Consider the following 26962-nt stretch of genomic DNA (forward strand, 5'->3'; position numbering starts at 1 on the left):
ATGATAGAGCATTTACATGTGTAGGAAAATCAGGATAAAAATTTCACATGTGTTGGAAGTTCAATTGATTTACGAAAGCCATTGCCAGTGGCCAAGATTGATGCCATTGTGCAGTTTGTGCCATACTCTGACTCAAACATTAAACTTAAAGCACATGGGTTGAGTTAGAAGAGTTATCGTACAACTTATTTATAGTCTTCTATGGGCCATTGAGGTGAGGGGTGTCTTCGCAGAGGCACTCCAGTGCATTTGTCACTCTCATACCCTATGAAGTATTTAATTTCCTCCTCTCTGTCACATTTTCTGGCTTTTTACACTTTATGGTATTCATGACTACCCATACTTAATTAATAGTGTGTGTGTGTGTGTGTGTGTGTGTGTGTGTGTGTGTGTGTGTGTGTCTGTGTGTGTCTATATATATAAAAAAAACAAAGATGATGTGACTTACCAAACGAAAGCGCTGGCAGGTCTATAGACACACAAACATACACACAAAATCCAAGCTTTCGCAACCAACGGTTGCTTCATCAGGAAAGAGGGAAGGAGAAGGAAAGACGAAAGGATGTGGGTTTTAAGGGAGAGGGTAAGGAGTCATTCCAACCCCGGGAGCGGAAAGGGTGGAAAAAGGACAGGTATACACTCGCACACACACCCATATCCAACTGCACATACACAGACACAAGCAGACATTTGTAAAGGCAAAGAGTTTCGGCAGAGATGTCAGTCGAGGCAGAAGTACAGAGGCAAAGATGTTGTTGAAAGACAGGTGAGGCTTTCTATGTGGGAATGACCAGCAACAAACTGTCCATTCGCATGAATGAATGAACACAGGCAGACAATGTTTGTTGGTAATGAGGATCACCCTGTGGCTAAACATGCCTTGGTGCACAGCCAGCACATCTTGGCACAGTGTTACACCGTCCGGGTTATGTGGATACTTCCCACTAACACCAACCTGTCAGAACTCTGGAGATGGGAACTTGCCCTTCAGTATATCCTCTCGCTCGTTATCCGCCAGGCCTCAACCTCCGCTAATTTCAAGTTGCCGCCGCTCATACCTCACCTGTCTTTCAACAACATCTTTGCCTCTGTACTTCTGCCTCGACTGACATCTCTGCCGAAACTCTTTGCCTTTACAAACGTCTGCTTGTGTCTGTGTATGTGTGGTTGGATATGGGTGTGTGTGCGAGTGTATACCTGTCCTTTTTTCACCCTAAGGTAAGTCTTTCCGCTCCCGGGATTGTAATGACTCCTTACCCTCTCCCTTAAAACCCACATCCTTTCGTCTTTCGCTCTCCTTCCCTCTTTCGTGATGAAGCAACCGTTGGTTGCGAAAGCTTGAATTTTGTGTGTATGTTTGTGTTTGTTTGTGTGTCTATCGACCTGCCAGCACTTTCGTTTGGTAAGTCACATCATCTTTGTTTTTAGATATATTTTTCCCACGTGGATTGTTTCCCTCTATTCTATCTGCTCCTCCCAATCTATAAGCATATGTTTACAAAACAAAATGCACACAAATGCAACAACATACCAGTGCACTTGAGTCTTTGGTGCCAAGCCATTTATTGGTGCCAAAATGGTCTAAGATACATGCCACCTAGTGCAATGTAGTAGTCAGCCATGGACCTAGCATCGTAGAACAGAGAAAGGCATATGTTTGTCTGCTAGCTTAAATTGAAAAGTTGATGTAGTGCAGAAGCTTTTAACATGGCAGTTTTAAGTGGGGGTTGTACTGAATTGTGGTTGCATCAAATACTGCTAGACGTCAGACCTGAACTACCTCATTTACAACACACTGCCCACCTCAGCAAGCAGTTGTGCAGTATCCATTCGTATACGCGTTGTTTCTTTCCTTATGTTGAAATGAGTGAAAAGACTAAGGCTGGTCGATCTTTGATTTCAATTATGACCCTCACAACACCAGAAGGAATCAGCAATCCCTGTGACCATGACAGTTCTGCTTATGCAGAACACGAGTTTAAGCTGCTGCCATGGCAGAGGGAGGTGAGGATTGTTTCCCCACACCATTCCTCATCTGTTTGGTGGTCAAAATTTTAGTTTGTATGTGCCCGCAGCCATGTGCCAGTATATAGTTTCCGCTCACTGCACTATAGCAACTGGAAAACAGAACCTGTTAGCATATTTTGACCGCACCGAATTTCTTCTTGTAATGTGTGAATAGTTATTTTCAGTTCTACTGCTATTCTAAGCTCTTTGTCAGCTCTATATATAGTGTCGTCAAGTATGGGTAGCATAGCTTTGAGTGCCCACACAAGATTAGAATTAATATGCTGCAGATTATGTAAGAATAAAATTGGGCTGGGAAAAATATAATAATATCAAGAAACACTTTAGATCAGAGATGCTTTCAGTTTATCGACAGGAAAATAATGTGGTTCTCAACAAAATGATCATTTGTTGAAAGCTTCAATACAAGCAAAAGAAGAAAACAGAGGCAGTTTCAGAAAATAAACTGTTGAAGTTTTTGCAAAAGCAAACATTCCAGTCAAAAAGTTCCCCAATCATCGCTCTTTTTAACAGTACATTTCAGAACTCTAAGGCTTTTGTCTTCACACATGTAGCGTGACAAGCTTTTAAATTTGTGCAGCATTTTACAAACAACAAATGTCAGGTGCTGGTCCCTAATTACATGTAATATTTTCAGCTACAAAAATATTTTAGCCCCTTCACAATGACATCAGTAGTGTGATGTAGTTGAAGAACTATGCAAAAATTCCCATATTTTTTGTGTTTTGAGCATATAGTACATCAGATGGAGAAGACAAGTAAGAAAATTAAATGAACAGAGGAAGAATTATACTATTCAATAATATGAGGAGATATTAATTTTTGTGTTGCAGCAAAGAAATGACTAACAAATAATGAATAGCAATAAGAAATTCCAACCCAGTATATTTTGAATATATCATCTAGGATTCTTGGTACCCAACCACACTTACCATGGTGATAAGAGAGGAGCAGCGACAGCAGTTGTTGTTGTTGTTGTTGTTGTTGTTGTTGTTGTAGGTGGTAGGTTGTACTGGTGGTAGTTGTAGGAGGGGGAGGAGAAAGATTAAGGAATAATTGATATCTTATGAGCATGAGTAAATATGAAGTTTGACATAAAAAATAAATTTAAAAGTAGAGCAAACCACGCCCTCATCCCCTCTTGAACCAGAAAATGAAGTTAGCAGATGAGCAGTGTTAAATGCTAGATTGTCATGTTTCTTCCATGGGAAAAAAGATGGGGGAATGTGCAGTGAGGCACAAGTTAGAAATGCAGTTGCTTTCTCACCTTTTTTGATTGAGTGTGGAAAGGAAGAGGAGGGAAAAGGGGGGGGGGGGGAGAGAGAGAGAGAGAGAGAGAGAGAGAGAGAGAGAGAGAGAGAGAGAGAGATGCTCTACAAGGAAAACTTTCACTGGAAGCTGGACATAGAAGAGTCATTGGCTTCAACTGACAATGGCTCAAGAAATACACAAAGTGCTTGAACTTTAAAAAAAGAAGCTACTGCTCAAACTGAAGCAGAATCATCTCATTAGAGATTTAAAATAGCTGCAGAAGTAAATAAATAGCATATCATCTGATAGAGATGGATGAAACGGAAAGTGGTGCAAAACTGAAAGAAATGAAGAAGAATGCTCATCAGGCAATGGAAATCGATGTGAGAACAACAGATATTGATATAACCAAAATACATGGTTCAAGAGGAAATTCCCTTGCTTGTAGGGAAGGTAATCAACATAAATTTGTCTGGTATGCTTACAGTAGTATCAGCAATAGCTGATCATTGTCTAGTCATTCAAGAGGACAGTAGTGAGTTTTACTTCACTGTATAGATATATTCTGAATTTTCTGCTACACAGAGCAGTATCTGGGGTGTGTGTTCCACAGTGGAAAGTATTTGTATCTAACCTGGTAGTATCAGAACATAGCTGTCCCACAGAGGATACCTATCCGACAAACTTATGATTTGTTCTTTATTTAGTCAAATTAATGACTAACACACAATCCAGGATAAGTATGAAAGAAATGCAAACAGTTGAAAAGATGGTGATACTGTTGATACAGTTAGTAAAGGATACAAATGAAATAGTAAGAAAGTCTCCAGCCACTAATTTACATTTTCATCAACTGTTTTTATGTAATGGCAGTATATATGGAAAATTCGCATTTGGTATTTTTCAAGATAAATGAAAATGAACTGTAATGTCATAATTTTCCATATTTGTATTAAATGATTGCAATAATGACATTGAATGGTTGCCAAAATAAAATTGTGGAAAACAGTTGTTGCATAGAGAACTATTACAAAGTATCTATTAATTTAGTCACACATAAGATTTGTGTGAGTCATAAACAATGAAATGGATATATCATTCTGATGTTACTGTCCCTTTAAAATGTGTATTCACTAAAAAAAAATATTGGTTGCAAACCGTGAAATGTATGCACAAAAAATTAATTGAAGTGTGAAAAGCTTCCGTATTTTAACATGTGAAAATGTAAAATCAGAATGTTAAACCACTTTTGCACAGAAAGAGTTGTGATTGTTACCTGGAAAGCTCTGAAGTGCTTAAGAGATATGAGCTACAAGAGACATGAATTTATCATCATGAATTGCATAAGACAGTTCTTGGAAGTAATGTTACTACAGGAAGGAGGAGAGTGTTGGACAAATTATGATACTTTTTGGTGTTTCAAGAAATTATTACTGTTTCTAAGCTAAGTCCTATTATATGATTGTTGGCAAAAGCAGAAACTGGAGTTGAAGTGACTAATGGGTAGCTGTGTAAGGACTATATCTTTTGTATGCATATCTTTTCTTTTCTGTTCTTTTATTTCCCGTTTCTGCTTTCCAACTTGCCTCTTAATATTTTTGCGTGCTTTAGTACAGCTTTATTTGCTTGCATTTTCTTTTGTGTTTGTGTATATGTAAGTGTTCTCTTTTGTTAATTATTTTCTTGTGAATGTTTTATTTTTATTTCAGTATTTCTCTCATTTCTGTTGCCATTTGCAGGTGCCTGTTCACTTATTTGTTTCCATGGCCTTCGCTGTTGTGGCTATTGTGATGGTCATTAACCAGTTGGTGTGACCACAGTTATTAGACCCTTCATCCTATCCTAAATAATCCATTATCTTTATCACCATTACAGCAATACTCTAGGCCAGCTTCTAGCTTAAGTCTGCCAGTCCACATTGAAGGTAAAATTTTATTTATTGACCATGGCGTTCTTATGTAACTGCCAATGTGTGATGACATCCCATTACTTCCCATATAAACTGAATGCTATTTGTGTGCCTTCTTCACATAACAAGTGGTGTGGACTTCTAAAGTGCTTGGGTACCTGTATCTTTATTCTTCAAATAGCTTTCCTTACAATCAAGCTTTTAATATATTGCATTATAAAACAGTGTTTTTGGCTTGTTAGTTAGTTATTTGTAGATCAGCAGTATTTGGATATATATTAGTGTAATTTTAGTAGTACTTACTTAATATAAACTAAAGTTATTGAGTCTCCAACTCTGTTCAACAGTATTTATTTCACTACCAGAAAAAACATACTTTTATGTGGACACATTAGATGTTTCTGATAACAGTTCAGCTACCAATATGTGATACTTATTGCTGAATGTATTGTGGAAGCTGGTTATTTCCCCAGTAGATGGAGTTAATTTATGGTTTACTGTAAAGTACCAAATCTGATCAGTCTCGGCAGTCACTTGCGGCAAAACACTGCTTGACAGAAAGAAATATCTCTGGGTGATTACACATGGTCATATACCACAATTTTCTCGTTGATTCATTATGCTAATCGGAAGTGTGGGAGGTCCTACACAGCATAAGGGGCATGGTCATTAAAGACAGTGTCCCATAAATTTTCAAAAATATCTACAGACAAGTGCCAACATTACTTTATGTGCAAAATGTTTTAAGCATTCTGTCACATGTCTTACCAGAATACTGGTTAAAGATATCTTTTTGTCCATTTACATTTGTTCACAGTATGGGAATTGGATATACCAATGAAAATACACTGAAGAGCCAAAGAAACTGGTAAACCTGCCTAATATTGTGTAGGGCCCTGTGAACACACAGAAGTGCCAAAATACGACGTGGCGTAGACTTGGCGCATGTCTGAAGTAGTGCTGAAGGGAATTGACACTATGAATCCTGCTGCAGGGCTGTCCAAAAATCCGTAAGAGTACGAGGGAGTGGAGATCTCTTCTGAACAGCACAATACAAGGCATCCCAGATATGCTCAATAATGTTCATGTCTAGGAAGTTTGGTGGCCAGCGGAACTAGCAGAAGAGTGTTCCTGGAGCCATTCTGGATGTGTGGGGTGTCACAGTGTTCTGCTGGAATAGCCCCAGTCCATCGGAATACACAATGGACATGAATGGATTCAGGTGATCAGACAGGATGCTTAAGTATGTGTCACCTGTCAGAGTCATATTTAGATGTATCAGGGGTCCCATATCACTCCAACTGCACACGCCCCACACTGTTACAGAGCCTCCACCAGCTTGAACAGTCCCCTGCTAAGATGAAGGGTCCATGGCTTCATGTGGTTGTCTCCATACCTGTACACATCTATCCACTCAATACAATTTGAAACGACACTCGTCCAACCACGCAACCTGTTTTCAGTCATAAACAGTCCAATGTCGATGTTGACAGCCCCAGGCGAGACGTAAAGTTTTGTGTCCTGCAGTCATCAAGGGTACACAAGCTCTTTACCCTGTCCACCCTCTGGTCCACCGGATTCAGGACTGTCTGCACTTGCTCCACCTGGGGGGCGTCTTGGTGGCGTTCCTCTGGCTCCCGGGACACGTTGGTATCTGTGGAAATGAGGCGGCCGATATAGCGGCCAAGGCTGCAGTCTCTCTTCTTCGGCCAGCTATTCAATCGATTCCCTTCGCCGATCTACGGAGCGTTTTATGTCGTCGTGTTGTTCTTTTATGGCACGCACATTGGTCGACACTTCCCCATAATAAATTGCGGGACGTGAAAGCTCTTCCTTGTGCTTGGACCTCTTCCTCCCGAATGCGTCGTCGGGAGGAGGTAATTTTAACTAGACTCCGGATAGAGCACTGTCTTTTTAGCCATCGACATCTTTTAAGCGGCGATCCTCCACCACTCTGTTCCCACTGCTCTCAGCTGTGGACGGTAAGACACCTTTTAATTGAGTGCCCCTATTTTACTCCGTTACACGCCCGTCTACAGCTGTCGCCTGATATATCGTCAATTTTAGCAGATGACTCGCGCTCGGCCGATGGCGTTCTCGAGTTTATTAGTGCCAGTGAAATGACGTCAGTCATTTGAAGCTTTTTTTGGGGACAACCAACCCCTTTCTGTAGTGGATTTTTAAGCCTTCCTTCTGCTTTTAGTTTCTCCAATTTTTTGAGTTTCGTTCCCATTGCTGCTGGTTTCCATTTTCGGTTTTTTACTGTTTCCTAAGTCACGGACTGGGCGCTAATGACCATAGCAGTTTTGCGCCCTAAAAAAAAAAAAATAAATAAATAAATAAATCAAGGGTACACAAGTGGGCTTTCAGCTCTGAAAGCTCATATTGGTGATGTTTCGTCGAATGGTTTGCACGCCAACACTTGTCGGTGGCCCAGCATTGAAATATGCAGCAATTTTTGGAAGGGTTGCACTGTTCTTGCAGGATCTTTTTCCGGCCGCAGCGATGTCAGAGATTCGATGTTTTACCAGATTCCTGATATTCACGGTACACTTGTGAACTGGTCATATGGGAAAATCCCCACTTCTTCACTACCTTGGAGACGCTGTATCCCATCGCTCATGCGCTGACTGTAACACCACGTTCAAACTCACTTAAACCTTGATAACCTGTCAATGTAGCTTGATAACCAGCCATCGTAGCAGCAGCAACCGATCTAACAGCAGCAACAAACATTTGTTGTCCTATATAGGGATTGCCGACTGCAGTGCTGTATTCTGCCTGTTTACATATCTCTGTATTTGAATACGCCTGCCTATACCAGTTTCTTTGACACTTCATTGTATTTACAGCCGAGATATCTGCAGTGGTCTCTATAAAATTTACCTAAGAGTCTGGCCTCACAGAAGCCTTTCTGTGTGGTTATGAGTTTCTGTTTGCAAGAAATGATTAATGTGAAAGGTGGTGGTGGTGGTGGTGGTGGTGGTGGTGGTACGTATTTCTCTACACAACACACCAGCAGTTAGGTGGTGGTGGTGGTGGTGGTGGTGGTGGTGGTGAAAATAGCTTCCTGTCTATTCAAGTTTCTAGTGCATGCCATTTCCCCTCCTCCCCTGCCTAAAAAAAAGAAAAAAATATCATCATACTGATTATAAAATCATTCTGTTCAGAATGAGACTATGTTAGTACTGAGGATCTGTTGTAGTGTGTCTAAACAGTTGTTCTAAAATTGTCCATCTTAAGGAGCAGAGGTAGCATTTGTTAAGGTAACTGTTACAAATGTTTCAGCATACAACCACTAATTTTAGGAAAACAATCCACAGCAACATGTTTTGGGAGTCAACCTGCTATCACCTGTATGTCTTAAGTTAATCCTGTATGAAATGCAAGTCAAAAGCAGTCAAGGTCAAAGTATAAACACAAAAAAAAAAAAAAATTGGACATGACGTTCTTGTCTTACTTCAAAAATGGCAGCACGAGATTCCTCGCTCCCCTTACCTGTGTTACGACACATCCTCCAAAGTGTTGTTTCCATAATGGGCTAAAAACCAGTTATTTCAGCAGCCTCTCCATGCACCACTAGTAAATATATGTATGGCAATGACAGTGTGTGCTGAGCCATTAGCCATTCCATAACATTCTAAGTATGATACATGGGTATTGATTTTTAACATAGAAAAATTTTTGCTAGTTTCTGTGAAAAATATGGTAAAGTGACACTCTCCTTACCCATTGCTATTTTCTCTTTCTGTTTCTTCTTGCCCATATGGTTAAGACAAATAGGTAAGAAATTCTCGACAAGACACAGGGAGCATGTAGATGATTTTAGACTGGCCAACTACAGCAGATCGGTATTTGCCAAACATATATGTGAAACTAGTCACCACCTGTGAGGCAGCATAAAAGAGGTGATGCATATGGGTAAGAAAGGAAAGAAAATTGACGTGCTTGAGGAGCTGGGAATAGCAATCCTTTGGCTTAAGTTTGCCAATGTACAAACTGGTGAAAGGTTCACGCCTATTTCAATGGATTTTCAGACGTTCTCAATGTTGGTATTACTTCGATAAATGTGAACAGTTTCACACAGATAATGGGTGTAGTCTGTTCATGAACTAATGGTGCATGGAGAGGCACCTGATGCAATTAGTGTGTAGCCCCTTATGGAAGCAATGCTTTGGAGAATATGGGGTAACATAGACAAGCAGAACAGGGAATCTGATGTTCTCACTTTCAAAGTACCACGATGATTTCATGTACAAATAATGTTATTTGTTTCTATATTTTGACTTTTTTGTGCTTTCAAAGTTTATTTTATATGAGATTAACTTACACAGCCAAATGATGGAAGCTTGACTCCTCTCTATTGTTGACAAAGGCCATTGGCCAAAAGCTTTAAGTGTGAAAATCTTTTTGTTGTGCCTGTCTGCGACTCAAAATTTCTGTGGTGTATATTTTGTTAGTAATATGTCACCTACTCAAGAATACAAAGTTATTACTGAGAAGTGTGGAAGTCAGTGTTCACAAGTGCAATCAAATTGCAGATTACAAGACTTTATTTAAGATGAAGGAGTGATATCTAAGGGTGAGAATGAGATTTGTAGGCGTGATGTAGCACTCACAAAAGAATATAAAAATATAGGAAAGATTGCTTTGAGAACATGATGTGTTCAGAGGTTGACAATGGACAACTTAGGATCTGTAAGAATAATGAGAAGTAGACTGAACCAAAGCTTTTGTCTTCACCTTTGTCGATAAAACATTTAGCAATTTATTCATGATTTCACATCATTACAGCCACTGCACACTTCCAGATTAGTTATCTGTGCATAGGTCATTCCATTTCCTGTGAGCTTGTCGTATTGAGGTAGGACAGAATAGTTGGATGCACTTAGTGTCTGTAATAGTAATTATTTTCTTTGTGTCATATACCATCAGTCCCTGCGACATTTAAAAAAATGCATCATGGAATTTTTTGATTATTTGGGCAATATCAACAGTATTTCTTTTAGACATCTGTTGCATTCTATGACAGATCATTGCTGCTGTGGTATATTCAGAATTAATGACCATGAAGAATTTACTGTGATACTTAAAAAATAAAAATTCTTTAACACCACAAAAAGGTCGGGTTGTTATGGAATGACTCTTCTGATGAAGTGTAGCCAGATTTGTATTTCTAAAAAAAAGCTTGACCACTATGGCATGTGTGTAGTCCACATAATTGCAAAAGACAATTGCAAAACTATTATGCAAAACTGTGCTGAATTGGGCCTATGGGGAGGCTTTATCAAAACTTGAGTTGTAGTAAAATATTTCTACAGAGCAGCGACACACTTCTTCATTAATCCTACTTCCTCAATACACCTACAGTTGATAATAAATAGCTATTGGGTTGGTTGCAGTTAGGGCTAACCAAGTAAGTGGCAGGCAACACTGCACAAGGGAAGAAATTTGTACATAAGTTTAATCCCATACTGATTGAACTGCCATATTCAAGCAGTGCTTTTAAATCCATGAGTTCTATGAAATAGGAGTGACAACTAACACAGTTGGCAGCACAGTTGAATTATTCATACCCATATGTGCAAAGCAGTGACAAAACACACAATCACAATTAATAAAGGTAACCAATAAGGGATGGCAGCGGTAGTGTAACTCTGCTGTTTGTTTCCATATAGCTGCTCAGTGCAGTGCAGCACGATATAGTTTTTGGAGATCTTTTTAATTCTAATATATTTAAAGTATTTCTCACACTAAAGTCGAATCTAGCTTGCTTTTCTAGCAGTTACTAAATTTAGCTATTGCTCAGGGCAGATGTCCTGTGTTACAGTTAGTAAAATGATTTATATTTAGCCCACAATTCTGTATTTTGTCTTTATCAAACAATGGAAATTTCAAGTTGGAAATTCAACAATGTTATGAAAAAGATAGATTGCTACTCACTGTATGAAGATGACAGTTAGTTGCAGACAGGCGCAATGAAAAGACTGTTACACATTGAGCTTTTGATCAAAGCTTTGTTCAGAAAACACACACACACACACACACACACACACACACACACACACACACACAAACAAACAAACAACCGCTATGTCTGGCTGCTCTGGCCAGAGTGCAACTGCTTTGGATGGATGCATCAATGTGGAGTGGGGTGGGAAAGGGGGAGGGGTAGCAGGGTATGGGTGGGTGGGATGGAGGTTGGAGAGAGAAATGAGGGCTGGGGGGGGGGGGGGGGGGGGAGAGAAGCAGGAAAGTAGAGGAGCACAGAAGGGGAGAAGATCGGTTGGTGTGTTGGCAGAGAGCAACACACAATGAGGGAGAAGGGGCATGAATTGGAAGTAGGTGATACACGACAGAGGGCAAGGAATGAGGATAAGGTGTCTTGGCCCTGAATCCAGATCACAGTGATATCAGCAATGAATCTGAATTAGATCAGGGGTTTGGGCTTCGGGAAGGCTAGGAAACTTTCCTCTTGATGGCCTATAAACATGTTGGCATGGGAGGGTGCTACACGGCTGCCTATGGCTGTGTTATGGATTTGTTTGTATACCTTCCCTTTAAAGCAGTAGAAGTAGTTGTGCATTACAGTAAAGTTGGTAATGAATATGAAAAAAGAGAGAGTAGATTAGGAGTCTGGAGGACATTAGGAGAGGTAGTGTTCACAGCGGCAAGTCCATGGGCTGAGGGACGTTGAAGCCCCTTCCCTATACACAAATATCCCTTATGCTCAAGGTCTTGCAGTATTGAACACTCTCTCTCCTAACGTCCTTCAGACTCGTACATGACTACCTCATTCCTCATACATGTCACTAACTTAATTCCAGCACACAACTACCTCTCCTTTGAAGGAAAGTTACACAAACAAATCTTCAGCACAGCTGTAGGTACCCGCATGACACCCTTCTATGCCAGCCTGTTTATGGGCCATCTAGAGGAAACTTCTCTAGCTTCCCAAAACCCCAAACCCTCAGGTTCATTGGTGATATCTTCATGCTCAGGACTTGGAGCCAAGACGTCCTACCCTCATTCTTTCACAACCTCAGCACCTTCTCTACCATCTGCTTCACCGGATCCTCCTCAAAAACCAACAACCACCAACAGTACCTGCATTTCAACAGCTGCCATCCACTCCACATGAAAAAATCCTGCACATACAGCCTGGCCACCTGGGGATAGCATATCCACAGTGAGAACAACTCCTTTTCTCAGTATGCTAAAGGTCTCTCAAAAGTGTTCACCAGCAGGCATTATCCCCCTGATGTAGTCCACAAACAGATTTTCTGTGCAATATCCCCACACAGCCTCAATCCTCTAACCACCACCGATCTACAATCCTTCATCAGGGCTTCGATTATCTGTCATCGTGCTCTGAAATGAGAGACATCCTACGGAAGATCGTACCCACCCCTCCTAAAATGAGGTTCCACCACCACCCACACAACCTCCACAACATACTAGTCCATCCGTGTGATACTCACAATCCCAACCCCTTGCCAAAGGGCTGATATCCCTGTGGAAGACTCAGGTGCAATACCTGCATAATCTAACCACCCAGCACATCTTATTCGAGTCCTGGCATGTGCTTGTACAAACCCATCTGAGCCTGGGCCACCTCTGAAAGGAGTCACGTCATATACCAGCTGTGCCAGAATCATTGCACAGCTTTCTATATGGGAAGTGGGCCACCCTGTGGCACAACATGCAGGTGAACAATACATCCTTGATTTTATGGCTGCTTCACAACCCAGGCCCTCTGGATCCTCTCCGTCAGCACCAGCTTTTCTGAAGTGCACAAACGGGAGCTATCCTTACAACACATTCTCCACTCCGAAAATTATCCCAGCCTCAACCTACGGTAACCTACAGGCCTCACACCCTCCATCCAACAATTTGTGCCCCCCTGTCGTATCACCTCTTTCCAGTTCACATCCCCTCACACTCCTTGTGTGCCACTCTCCCACAACACACCCACCCGTCTTTGACTCTTCTCCATTCCATCCCTCCCCCACAGCCTCACGGTTCTGTGCCTGGCAGCCTTCTCCTGCCAACATTAGTCCCCGCATGCTCCACCATGTAGTGCTCACTTTTCTCCTCCCATCTGTACCCTGCTGTCTGTGCCCCTTCACCCCTTCCCCATCCCACACCGGACTGCTGCTTCCATCCATTTGACACAATTGCCAGAGATGGCAGTCATGTTTGTGAGGTGTGCTTGCTTGTGTAACTGTGTATGTTTTTCCTTTCTCACAAGGTTTTGATGAAAAGCTCAATGCATAACAGTTTTGTTGTGTCTGTCTGCAACTCAAAAATGTGTCGCCTTAATGGTGGGTAGCAATCTATCCTTTTCATATTACTTTTAGTGTTTTGTCTTTGTAATTTATATATTATCAAAATGTAAATGTAAATTATGTGAGTGCTGAAGTTCACAATAAAAATCAAATCCATATTCTGTGAACAATATGAAACCAGGAACATTGTAGTGATAAAGTTGCAGTCCACAGTCAGCTACTCATATAGTTATCCACCTCCATCCGGCTAAACCTTTTCCTCAGACCAGTGAGCAGTTGAATATGCCCATGGCAGAATTCCTTCCACAACAAGTTTTAGAACAGACAAGGTTAATTGGTATATATGTGATGAAGGAGACACTGTGATACAGTATTGCTCAATGTCTCACACTTGACTCCAACAATATTTGGCGGGCTGGAGGTATTAAATAAGGGGTGATAAAAATGTTTCCATTTAAAAGGTTTGCAGTCCAGGGTTGGTATGCCAACCAGGCAAAATCACTGTGAGCACTGAGACAATCATCCCCACCAAGTCACCACGTCGAAAATACCCATTTGAGTCAATCCAAATTAAGTGGTTCAATAAAAATTAAGTTGATTGCTTGACCATTTTTAAATATTTTAATTTTTCATATGTAATTACCCTATAATTGAGAAATTCAAAACAGTTTTTAAAAAGTTTTACCTTTCACCTTTACTGAACGGCGGCCATTTTCGTTTGTAAGTGCGCGACAATGTTTCAGTTTAGAGGCATTAGCAAAAATATGAATATCTCTGCACTGGGTTAAGTTACAACGCTGCAATTGGCATGATTGTTTTTAGAAAAGTGTTCTATACAACATTGTCTATTACACAAAATACCGTAAATTCAAAAATAACCAGTCAAAATTACCTCCAAAGTTTGGTATACAAATTTTCAAAAATCCACTTTTTAGGCCCAAAAATAACAAACAAGGAGTGATTTATGTGTGTGTCTTTTTTCCTATAGTTAGATATCATACACTACTAGCCTCATATAGAGCAAGAACACTTACAAATGTTTCCTTAATTTTTTATGGATTTTTGAAAATTTTCATTTTTGTAAAGTCTGGAGTTAGTTATCTCAAATGGGACTGAATATAAAAATATGATTTTTGCACGGTTTGTACACCTATATCATAGCAATGTACTGTAAAAATTTCAACATTGATATCTGACTGTGAACGAAGATATGAATTTTTGAAAATGAGGAGATAATTCACATTACTCTACAACTGATCTTATGGCTGTTGCCTATTCATGTGTGATACTAGCGGGATATAATAAATTATTATTGAAGCAAGGTACTGAATTATTTACAAAAAGTGGAAACATTTTTATTATTTTGACATACTTAAAATAAATATTTTCAATTAACATTCTTAGAGATGCGACTGTTCCTAAACCTGGTGGTGAATGTTAAGAACACTTATTTCTTCAGACAGTTTCTGTGATACTGAGTAAGACCTCCCAGTTGCTATGGCAAGTTCAAGCACTGAAAGTTTCCTTATAATGTTTTTCATTGGTATCCAAACTTTGTCACTAGTAGATTTCTTAAATGATGTTCTTGGGCCATCAGGGTGGTAAAAATGCACAAAAACGTAATTGTTTTGCAAACTTATTCTTTCAACCTCTGCAAGTCTCCACTGTCCATCATACACTATGTCATTCAGCATTAAAGACAGAGATGTAATTTTACTGACAAAATGATCCTCATAAAATTTGGTTTCTGATGTTACATAGCATCGAAGTAAATTTTCTGCAATGCCCAGGAATTTGTGGAAATTCCTTGTTCCTTTTATTGCTATACAGTTTTCACATCTGGTTTGAAGTGTTGTTTTCATACGCATAACCACTTCTTCTTTCTTGATCATATAATAGGTAATGCCTTTAATATTATCCTTGCAAAAGACATACACGTCCTGTACTGTGAGAATTTGGTCTGTGTTTGGTCTTTGTAGACTGGCTTTACTTACTTCACGTTTTGTTTTACCTCCTACTCCATCACATGCATTTTTACCATGGCAAGGTGCAAAAAAGTGTCATTCAGCCTCCAACCCAAAGTCTACTTTGTGGTTGCATAGATTTGAAAAATTATTTTTGTTCTTATACTGACTACCACTTCCATCTGAAAAGTTTATCAGCTTCTCAACCTTGGGAAAATTTTCTTTTATGTAATTTATTACATGCTTTTGAAACACATGTACAGCCAAAATGTTGTGCTCCAGGTAGTCACATAGAATGCAAATTGAATAACTGCAAAGTTTATCTTTCAGCATAGTGGTGACTTTTGAGTTTTTGTAAGTTATCAATTAAAGATTCCAAGTACTCTTCCTGGGATTTAACCACTGTTATTTCTGCCCTGTCAGTTGTGACCCACTGTTTGAAGGTAATACTGTCTGTCATTTCCTTATCACATTCGTAAAACAATTCAATAACGGTTTCCTTACCAGGGCATTTATTACACAAACTCATCATGCATTCGTAACTGTTAGTGTCATAGACCATTAAATCTAGTAACTCTTTGTAGGTAACGTCACTGAGTTTTGCACCCACAATCGTCAGTTTGACATTTTGAAGATATAAACAAACACATGTCCCTGAGGATCCGGAGGTGACAAAATTTTGACCTACCAATTTTGCATTTAGGATGAGAATTTTTGAAAGCTACATAAAGTTCATTTAAATTTGACAGCACAAGTCATTTCTGATTTGTTACTTAACTCCATTTATAACAACTCTTTTTTCTATTTTTGCAACCTGGGCACATTCTACTCTTTTCAGCATCTTCATAAAACTGCTGGATTTTTTTAACTGTTTCTTCACTTATACCTACTTCTTTCTTCTTTCCTAAAACTGGAAGAATGCCTTGCTCTTTCACTAATTTCTGGGTTAGTTTAACCAAACAATGAGAAACATTGAATTCATGAACAGTTTCTTCTCTTGACCATGAGTAAGGGAGCAAACTTAAAATTTTAACTTTTTCTCTTTAGATGTCACTGAACATTTAATTTTTAATTTCTCTATTAAGCTCAAACATTCAGTGTCAGATGATGCTGGTGGTAGGTTTTCTTCTTCTTCTTCTTCTTCTTCTTCTTCTTCTTCTTCTTTAGAAATCTGTATTATTAAAGCATGATTCCAAGTATTTTCTAATTTTGTCTGAAATTTATTGTACTTTATTTTCAGTAGCCGCTTTTCTTTTTCTGCTACTTAAATTTATTATTTTTGAAGCACGAGATACATCTAACGTAGAATAAGCAAAATCCAATATGCTAACAGCTTCCTCATTAGGAATGTAAGTGTCATTAGCAAGGTTACATGATTCTGGTTGTGGTTTCACAACAAATATTTTTGAGTAACAATTTGGGCACAGGGGATTTCCAGGAGTCACATTACGTTTCACTTGGGAAGCTATTTGACTCTCACATAACAAGGACAAATGTTCCAGTTTTGTTTCCCTCAAACCTTTAGTAATAGGCTTTTTATGAACTTTCAGGGGATCACAGCACTTCCTTCCAAAAATGTGGTTGTACTGTAGAATATGTTTCTTCTCATGATACTCACACACTGATGTTAAAGAAGAACTTACTCGAAATTTAAACAAAGTTTGTTATCTCTTCATCAAAGTCATTGACATTTTTCAAGTTTTTTGAAGCTGAACCACAAACTGTTTTGTGACACTCTTCACTTGCCATCTGTCCAGCAGAGCACTGTTCATCCATGTTATTGCATTCCAGTTAAATCTCTCAAAATTACTTACAAATTACAGACAGAACAAAGCACATAACACATTCTACACTCTCAATGAAGTATGTACGTCCATTCTAACAGAGGTTTCAGAACAGACTGACTTCATCAATGCCACAACTGGCAGTAATGTACTTCTACAATGCCCTACCGAGCAATAATGTACTTCTTTATTGACAATAAACGTAAATGGGCATTTTTATTACCATAGAACTATTTTCTCATTTTCAAAAATTCATATCTTTGTCACAGTCAGATATCAATGTTGAAATGTTTACAGTACGTTGCTACCATATTGGTGTACAAACTGTGCAAAAATAATATTTTTATATTCTGTTCCACCTGAGATAACTAACTCCAAACTTTACAAAAAAATAAAAATTTTCAAAAATTCATAAAAAATTAAGGAAACATTTGTAAGTGTTCTTGCTCTATATGAGGCTAGTAGTGTATGATATCTAATGATAGGAAAAAAAATAGATTCTCATACATCACTCCTTGTTTGTTATTTTTGGGCCTGGAAAATGGATTTTTGAAAATTTGTATACCAAGCTTTGGAGGTAATTTTGACTGGTTATTTTTGAATTTACTGTATTTTGTGTAATAGACAATGTTGTAGAGGACACTTTTCTAAAAACAATCATTTCAATTGCAGTGTTGTAACTTAACCCAGTGCAGAGATATTAAAATTTTCGCTAATGTCTCCAGACTGAAAAATCGTCGCACGCCTACAAATAAAAATGGCCACCATCCTGTAAAATTGCAAGATAAATTATTTTAAAAAACTGTTTTAACTTCTAAAATATAGGGCAATCACATATAAAAAAGTTAAAATATTTAAAAATGATTAAGCAACCATCACTGGACCACTTCATATGGATTGACCGATTTGGTAAAACACAGTGTCCCGTTGCATGAAGTATGTAACTGCCTGCTTTGCATCCACATATGGCGGAAATTCTCACCTCTTCAAGGCTTTTTTAAAAGGACAAGAGGCGTAATAATCACATGGTGACAGATCAGAATTATAGAGTGGATGCTTGAATGTCTCCCACATGAGTTGGTGTAACTTTTACATTATAACATTTACGATATGGGGATTTGTGTTCTCATGAAGCAGCAGCACCCCTTGTTGCACCATTCCACAGTGGTGGTTTTTAACAGACACGCTGCCCCATACACATTCTTCGTTCTCTGGTGGATGTCTACCAGTGTATGTCCTTCGGCAGTGAAGAAAAGAATATCAGCACATTAGTCCTGTTTTGATGCACTTGGTAATAACATAGCTGTAGATCACATTTCAGCTTTACCGCACACATGTCAGAAAGACACAGATGCCGCACTATTTCCTTGCCTACATGTCAGTGCTTATACACCCGCATCAGAGATGTGCTGCAGTGTATCGATTTCATGACCTTTAGGTTTCGAGACATGCACTTTGCCAGATACCACCAGGCCAAACAAATCATGTTGTCCAAAGCCCGTAGTTCTGTGGATAGACAGCACCATCCGTTTTTCATGTGAGGCCCTTGAGGAAGCAGAAACAATGTGCTAGTTTTGTTCATGAGAGGAATATTACAAATTTTAACTTCAACAGTAATAAACTATTACTGCACAAGTCTTAAAGTTCGATATTAGTAAATAATGTTACTGTTCTAATATACAGAGAGAAGAGTAAGCTACATTTTTAACAAATCTGAGATAATGACATTAAGTATTAGTGTTTTATTATTTTCTTTTGTGAAGGCAAGGAGAGAATTCGTTGGCTTGCCAGTGTAAGATTGTGACATTTATTTATTGAAAACCCATTTGTGGTTTGTATAGTTCCCTTTTAGATAAATGCACATGTCTGATGTTTTTGCAGATAAATAGAAGTATTTGCAGATCTAGCACTGCTGAAAAATTACCATAACTTTTTTGTTGGGCTCAGAATGTTTCCCAGCTGTAATTGCCTTTAGTAGAGAAAGGGAAAAATCTTGTTAATAGTGTGAAGATTTTAACAGTACACACTTAACATAGCCAGTGCTGTATTCCTAACAAAAATAGTGGATGGACTCCCCTAAAGATGATCCCATATGTTGGAATACCACTCAGACTGCTGCACTTTTAGATTAGCCTTCTTGCATTGGTTGTCCTTGAGGCATGCCTGTGGGTTTTGATCCATACTTTGATGTAGTTCTTGCGGTTCCAGAGATAGAGCAGAGGGCCCACAACTAAGTCATAACTAAGACCATTGTGTTGAAGCCTCTTTCATAGTCTGATGTGTTCAGGTTCGTGCTTGGCTACCGTGGGGTCCCAGCCTTTGCAGCATCTCTTCCTTTCCATGCGACAGTCTTATTCTCTTGCTGTTCTTTTTCCCCTCCCTCGGGGAACATGTCCAGAGAGTTCTTCAGAATGTGTTCCGCATTTTCAGTAGCTGACATCGGAACAGTCTAACCACTGTTTCTCGTTCCACTTTTTTTTCTTAGTTCACCTTCTCCTATTCTTCCTCTGATTTGGCATTTGAGGTTTCTCTTTTTCTTCTTCCTCCCTGTGCACTCCTGAAGGCTGGCTCATGCGTCTGACGGGTAACAGGTGGCTGGGGAATGCTTAATTCCCAGCCCTGGGCCAACAGGTAGGGTTTGCACATACACCCGGTACAGGCCAGGCCCAGGGACGCGTGATTGCCTGAGCTGCTACCTTCCCAAATTGCTGATTGGTCCCTCTGTCTGCTGTTCGGGAGGTGTGACCTGAGGTGTGGACAAATCACCTACAGCGGGGGAGCCCCCTTCTAGGGGGGAGGGGAGGGTGGCAGTTGGAAGGAGCGCTCTGTCGGAGATGCTGGCGATCATGGGGGATTTTCTCACAATGAGCCAGTCATCATCTTCACAGTCAGTGTCTACCAAACGTGAACAGAATGAAGCTCCCGATTCAAAGACCTACCCAGCTGCACCACGATTTTTCGTGGTTTCGGGTACTGAAGATGGTCACTCCTTTGCAATGGTAAATCCATTTGTTATTCAGAAAGGTTTCATGCAATTGCCGGCCCTGTGAAATCCTGCTCTTGTTCATGCAATGGCACTTCGCATAAGAAAAACAACTGCATGCCACTTCGCTTCTCCACAGATATCCTGTTCATGTTGAGGCCCATAGAACTGCAAATTCTTCCCATGGTGTTATTTATACTAGACTGCTCAATGGAATGACCAGGCCATAAATCCAAATGTACCTCTCTGATCCGGGTATCATTGCAGTCCATCAGGTGATAAAAAAGATAGATGCATCCTTAGTGCCGACATGCACCCTTTTTCTCACTTAGAGTGGTACTTCCGTCCAAGATCAAAGCAGGCTATGAAGTTATCACAGTTTGACCGTACACTCCAAACCCAATGTGCTGCTATCAGTGTCATTGTTTCAGCTACTCTTGAATGTCATGTCGACACCCGGACAAATGTGTAATCTGTGGTAGGGATGCTCACAAAGGCAATTGTCTGCCTCCTTCTCCCCGTTGTATCAGCTACAATGGCGACCGTGCTGCCTCCTCTCGAAATTGCCCCATGTATCTGGACAAGCAGGCTGTCCAGAAGATCTGGGTAAAGGAAAAAGTGCCTCTCGCAAACCCTGTGTTCTACCATCTGGCACTTATAGCTCTTCCTATATCTCGCCCCATGAAGGACATGGCCACGCAGACATGCGACCTCAAATTCAGCACTGTGGTTGTAAAATTGCCAAGTGTCGTGGTAGCATCGCCGTCTCCTCATCCAGCTGTGCAACAAGCCACCAACCATTCACCTCACGGGACAAAGTCACCTGCTACACAACCAGCAGACCGGGAAGGACAGAAGGAATAATCGCATGAAGACTTCCTACTTCCCTCCTGCCGACAAACATCTGAGTCTTCCTCTGCCAACCGAAAAGGCTCCAAGAAGCCAAAGAAAGGCAAACGGTCTTCTGCTTCACTGACTTGGAGATCCTCTTTGACGGTGTTACCACATGTACCCTCGCCCGGCAGACCTCTGTGTCACCAGTGCACACCGCAGACTGTTTTTCTGCCGTGGACTCTGCAGATCAACAGAGGGAAATTGCCGACACCTCCATAGATCTCGTGGAGCAGAATCTTCCAGGCTCTGCCCCCTGTAGCAGAGAGTCATTTAAGGCTGGCACTCAGCAGCAACCGAGGTGACACCCCTTCATTTTTCCCCTCCTCCCCTATCCTCAATATGACTCTCCTCCAACGGAACATTCGATCAAATGACGAAGATTTACAGTTGCTGTTAGACTCGCAGAGTCTGCTTGTTCTCTGCCTCCAGAAGACAAAATTGCATCCTCACAACTGTTTTGAGTTCTCGCGTTTCTTCCCAGTCTGTTTTGACCTCCCCCTGAGGACAGCATTCCATCTCGTTCTTCTCACATGAGATGATGTTCGTAGTCAACCCATCTCCCTGACTACTCGCCTTCAAGCTGTTGCAGTTCACTTTTCCTTCCTCATTTGACCTTTTCCCTTTGTACCGTTTACATCCCTCTGTCATTCGATGTCACCAGGGCAGACTGTCTCCAGCTTATTTGGCAGCTATCTCACCCCTTTTTGCTGCTCGGTGACTTTAATGCGCACCATCCCTGGTGGGGTTCTTTCAGTACCTATCCAGAGATGCCCTGTTGGCTGACCTTCTCAATCAACTTATCCTCATCTGCCTTAACACAGGAGGACCCGTGTTCCTTTCTGACTCCACGCACACCTATTTGTATTTGGACCTATCCTTCTGCACTGGCCAGCTTGCCAATCATCTCTAGTGGTCCTTCTCTCTGACACGTACTCGAGTGACCATTTCCCGTGTGCAGTCCATTTGCTGAGTCCTACCTCATCTGCACACCCAATTGGCAGCTTACTAAGGCCGACTGGTGGCTGTACTCCTCCCTGGCAACGTTCGATGAACATCATTTTCCTAGTTGTGATACCATGTAGAATATCTTACAAACGTTATCCTTACTGCCGCAGAACGTTCCATTCCTCTCACTTCCTCTTTACCACACTGTGACCCAGTCCCCATCATCCTATGATGGTAAACTGCATTCATTATAAACAGCTGCGTGCACAGTGTTGTCGTGTTCTTCAGGATAGCAAAAAAGCTAGCTGGATTTCATTCACTAGTTCTTTTGACAGTTCCACTGTCTCTTCTGTCGTGTGGGCCAACCTTCGATGGCTCTCTGGGACCAAAATCCATTCCCCAGTCTCAGCCTGACAGTAGCAGACGATGTCATACTGGACCCACTTGCTATCTCAAACACCTTGTGCCGCCATTTTGTGGAGATTTGGAGCTGCTCCCACTATCACAATGCCTTCCTTCATTGGAAATGAACAGAGGAGGCTCAGGCTCTTTTCTTCTCAGAATCATGATTGCTACAATGCTGCCTTTACTATGAGGGGGCTAGATCACACTCTCACTTCATCCTGACCCTCCACCCCATGGCTAGACACTGTCCATATTCAGATGTTGCAGTACCTTTCTCTTGTGGGCAAGCACTTTCTGCCTAATAGGTACAACTGCATCTGGGCAGAGGGCAAATTTCCCAGATGCTGACGTGAGACCACTGTCATACCCATACCTAAGTCTGGTAAGGACAAACCCCTTCCTTCCAGCTACTGCCCCTTTCTCTCACCAGCTGTGTTTGCAAGGTGATGGAATGTACGATTCATGTCCAGCTGGTATGGTGGCTCGAGTCTCACAATTTACTAACCATTGGACAGTGTAGATTTCGAGCGTTCCATTCAGCAGTTGACCATCTTGTCACTTTATCCACCCACTGTTTACATTCCCTCAATGTCCATACATGTCCTCAGTAGTACTTGCTGGGGAGCAGATCGAACCACCCTCCTCCGTTTGTACAGATCCATTGTCTGTTTAAAACCACCGACAACTTGATGACTGATGGTCATGTCGGCTTCGCATATGTCCATGGAGGACATATTGAACAGCATTTCCTGCTCGATGGCTGCAGTGTTTTCACTGCCGAGCTGGTGGCTATATCTAGGACTCTTGGGGACAGCCGTTCATGCCCTGGAGAGTCGTTTCTTCTGTGTACTGACTCCTTGAGCAGCCTACAAGCTATCGGCCATGCTACTCTCATCATCCTTTGGTAGCAACCATCCAGGAGTCCATCTACGAGGTGGAATCCAAAATTTTTCAGGACTGGTGCTACCATCTGGAAAGTAGGAGTAGTAGATCTTTGCACTGCTTGGTGGCGAGAGCTGCATATTTGATGAGTCAGTGTGCGGAGTGCCATTCTGCGGGTATGTGTTGCGTGTTCATAGTGATTTCTGTAATACACTGTGTTTGGTGTGTGGTGATTTTATGATTGATCCGTGAACAGAACAGTGCATATCAGGCCGCATCTGATGATCCAACCCTCTTGTCACGGGATATCGCTGGCGATTAAGAGTTGGATTTACGGTTATGACCCAGAGACAAAGCAACAATCGCCCCAGTGGAAGAGCCCGGGCTCTCCAAGACCGAAAAAAGCTAGACAGATGAAGAGGAAAGTGAAGACCATGAGCATCGTTTTCTTTGATACCAAGTGAATTGTGCACAAAGAATTCATCCCACCCAACCAAACAGTGAAATCTGCGTACTACTGTGACGTTTTGCGACTGCTCCGTGAAAACGTGCAGCAACAACATCCCAAACTTTGGCGTCATTGGAACTGGCTGCAGCTTCACAACAATGCGCTCTGTCACACGTCCTTGCTCACCAGGACCTTTTTGGCAAAAAAACATGGCGGTTTGTACCCCACCAACCGTACTCGCCGGATTTGGCACCTTGCAACTTTGTGCTATTCCCAAAACTGAAACTCAATTTGAAAGGCTGTCAGTTCAACACTCTTGAGAGGATGCAAGAAGCATCGCTGGTGGTGATAAACATGCTCAAAGAACAGCATTTCCAGAAAACGTTTGACCAGTGCCAGAAGCGCTTGGACCGGTGTGTACGTGCGGATGGGAACTACTTAGAGGGTGATGGTGACCATTAGTCCAAAGGTAAGGTTTTCAACAGATGCCAGCACCAGTCCTGAAAATTTTGGATACCACCTCATATGCCGTGGAACGATCTGGTCATTCAGTGGTGTTTGTCACGTCGGAATCCCAGGCAACGAACTTGCAGACAGGCTGGCCAAAACAGGCTACACGGAAACCACTTACGGAGATCGGTTTCTCTACAACTAACCTGCGTTCAGTACTATGCCACAAGGTTTTGGGGCTTTGGGAGATGAAATGGCATAACAATGACCTCACAGTTCGGCCCCCCCCCCCTTCAAACCAACCAATCAGTCATTGCTATTAGAAGCTATTGAAATCTTCAATGGGAACTCCCATTTTTTATTGCAGATTACGATTCTGCAGCAGTTGTGTCTTAAACGTTTTCTTTGTTTCATCACAGATGGTGCTGTAATCGGAGGAATAGAAATTAGTACACTATCGTAATTTACGACATGCTACCCAGTGGCTGTACTCCACCTCCATGCTGCGTGAATAGGACAGGCCAGTATTTCATAACTTCTCATTGGAAATCCCATTTGCATCATTGTATTCTTCCGACATGTCGAACAGGGGACTACACAGCGTGCCACTGTGACCGTGGCGAATGCCACTCTACTTCTCCATGTACAGTAAGTGTTCAAATGTAGTACCGCCAATTTCAACACATGGTGATCCTCTTTTCAAGTGACCGTACACTAGACAGAAACAGGTGTTTTCTGATACACTCAGCCATGTCTTCACAGCCTGTTGGCACTTGCTGGTACGCCTTATCTTTTAAATAACCCCACAGAAAGAAATCCAGTGATGTCAAATCCGGCGACCTAGCGGGTCAGTTAATAGGGCCATCTCTGCCGTTCCACCAACCAGTGGAAACAATGTCTAATACCTTCTGTGCTTCAGTTGCGTAATGTGGTGGTCATTTGCTTTTGTTGACGTGCTCATTCACAAAATGCTCGCTAGTTATGGAAACTGGTGCTGTGAAGTTCTTGATCCGATGACACATGGTATGGATGATACTCGTGACAATGCAGTATTGTGACAATACTACCCTGCAGACAACCCAGAGATGTGGTGTAATTGCAGGACGCGTGATTGTGGTGCACTGCTCTAGTACAGCTATTTCATTAGCTTATCATGTAACACATTTGCTTCATTTCCTTTTGTTGGTCTGTATGCTCCCATGAGACATAAAGGTTTTCACAGTTTCACAACCTTATAAAAGAACAAATGGGCTTTCTGTGGGAAATGCTTCGCATACAGGGCAGTTGCAGCCTCAGCATTTCTCCTTCATTGCCCATAAATCAGGATCATTCCAAATTTTTCTTCTGTGGCTGCAACATTCGTCGTCCACAAGGTTGTCTGTTCTCCAAATAATAGGTAGGTGTACAGGCAACAAACACTGCACAGGTATTGTAATGTTTAGAGCCACTATCTGTCTGTCCTACGTCTGCACGACATGAATCGCAGTGTACTGCCTGTTATGATACGTTGTAATTTGCTATATGGCCACAGTGGCATGTCGAGTAGTCTGCTGTTCGATATGTTGGAGGAATACAACATTGCAAATGGGGTTTCCGATTAGAAGTTACGAAATACTGGCCTGTCCTACCCTCAGAGTGTGGATGTGGGGTCCCATGTGCTATTGGATATTCAAGGGCCATTGAATTGCGTGTCATAAATTATGATGCTTCAGACAAAATAAATTGTAATTATAACTTTTTTTATCTGGTGTGTGATGTTAGAGGTATTTCAGTGTTTTCAGTTAAAATGAACACCCTGTATATCCACTTTTTATGTTAATATTGTGGGGAAATGTGGTAAATAAATACAGGTGCACATCTTTTTGCCCTTTTAATGGCAACAAACCTACAAAATAAGTAGTAAAATCTTGTAAAAGCAAGAAAATATAAGTGGGTGTATTAAACTTTAAGAAGCATACTATAATAATTAAAGTACATCAATAGTGAAGAATAATAATGTCTAAAGAACAAAATTAGTCAAAGACGTCTTCATTATGTTCATTTCCTGTGTCACACCAACAATAAAAATAAAAGCACAATGTTACAGGCATATATACTGTCTGCATGTCTTGCAGGTGTATTTTGTCAGTCTTGTTGTTTTCGTGGCCCAGCAGGGTTGATAACGCTTCCAGTTGCACTATTAATGGTAACAAGGTTGGCATGAGTAATGACAGGTTGTCAATTTTCAGATGAAATTTCATGAAGGCTTGTAGAAATTGACAGGGGTAAATGAGGCATAAGTGATCACCTTATGAAGTGATTATCAATAAGTTCTCTTCAGATTCTTTGAACAATCAGCTGAAGTTTGAGTAGGACATTTCCATTTCTCATATAAATAACTTGAGAATTGATTCCAGCAATATTTCGAACTGAAAAGAATACAACCATCGGCAACCTTCAAGTGCCATTTGTGATATTGAAAGCAGAGCACATTGTGTCAACTATATCTGCTCCAATCTTACGTTCATTGTTATAAGATACCATTTCAGGCTCTTTTTCTTGTCAACGGCATCTTTATCAGTTGAATCATCCATATGTAAACTTGAGATGAGCAGTAAAGTTTTCTTTTTACCTTTATTTTGAGAGACGTATGAAGCTGCAAAGGGGCTGAAAAAGTTCTGTTCTTTCATTTCTTTCATCTCTTTAGGGATCTGTCATTTGTTCTTCGTTAGCACTCCCACATAAGACAAGC

General features: G+C 40.9%; 1 protein-coding gene across 5 annotated transcripts in view; it reads left to right on the top strand.

The window, feature by feature from the left end:
* Window positions 1–26962, top strand: part of LOC126183319 (sarcolemmal membrane-associated protein-like) — a 285047-nt gene that overhangs the window by 235912 nt on the left and 22173 nt on the right. Inside the window, exon 20 of one of the 5 annotated variants that reach the window (XR_007536720.1) lies at window positions 5019–5203. The exons of the other annotated variants lie outside the window; for them this stretch is intronic. The gene's annotated coding sequence lies outside the window, so the exon portion shown is untranslated. The remainder of the gene's footprint in view (window positions 1–5018; window positions 5204–26962) is intronic. 5 annotated transcript variants of the gene reach the window in all.

This window comes from Schistocerca cancellata, chromosome 4 (genome assembly GCF_023864275.1).
Source record: "Schistocerca cancellata isolate TAMUIC-IGC-003103 chromosome 4, iqSchCanc2.1, whole genome shotgun sequence".
Classification (NCBI taxonomy): Eukaryota; Metazoa; Arthropoda; class Insecta; order Orthoptera; family Acrididae; genus Schistocerca; species Schistocerca cancellata.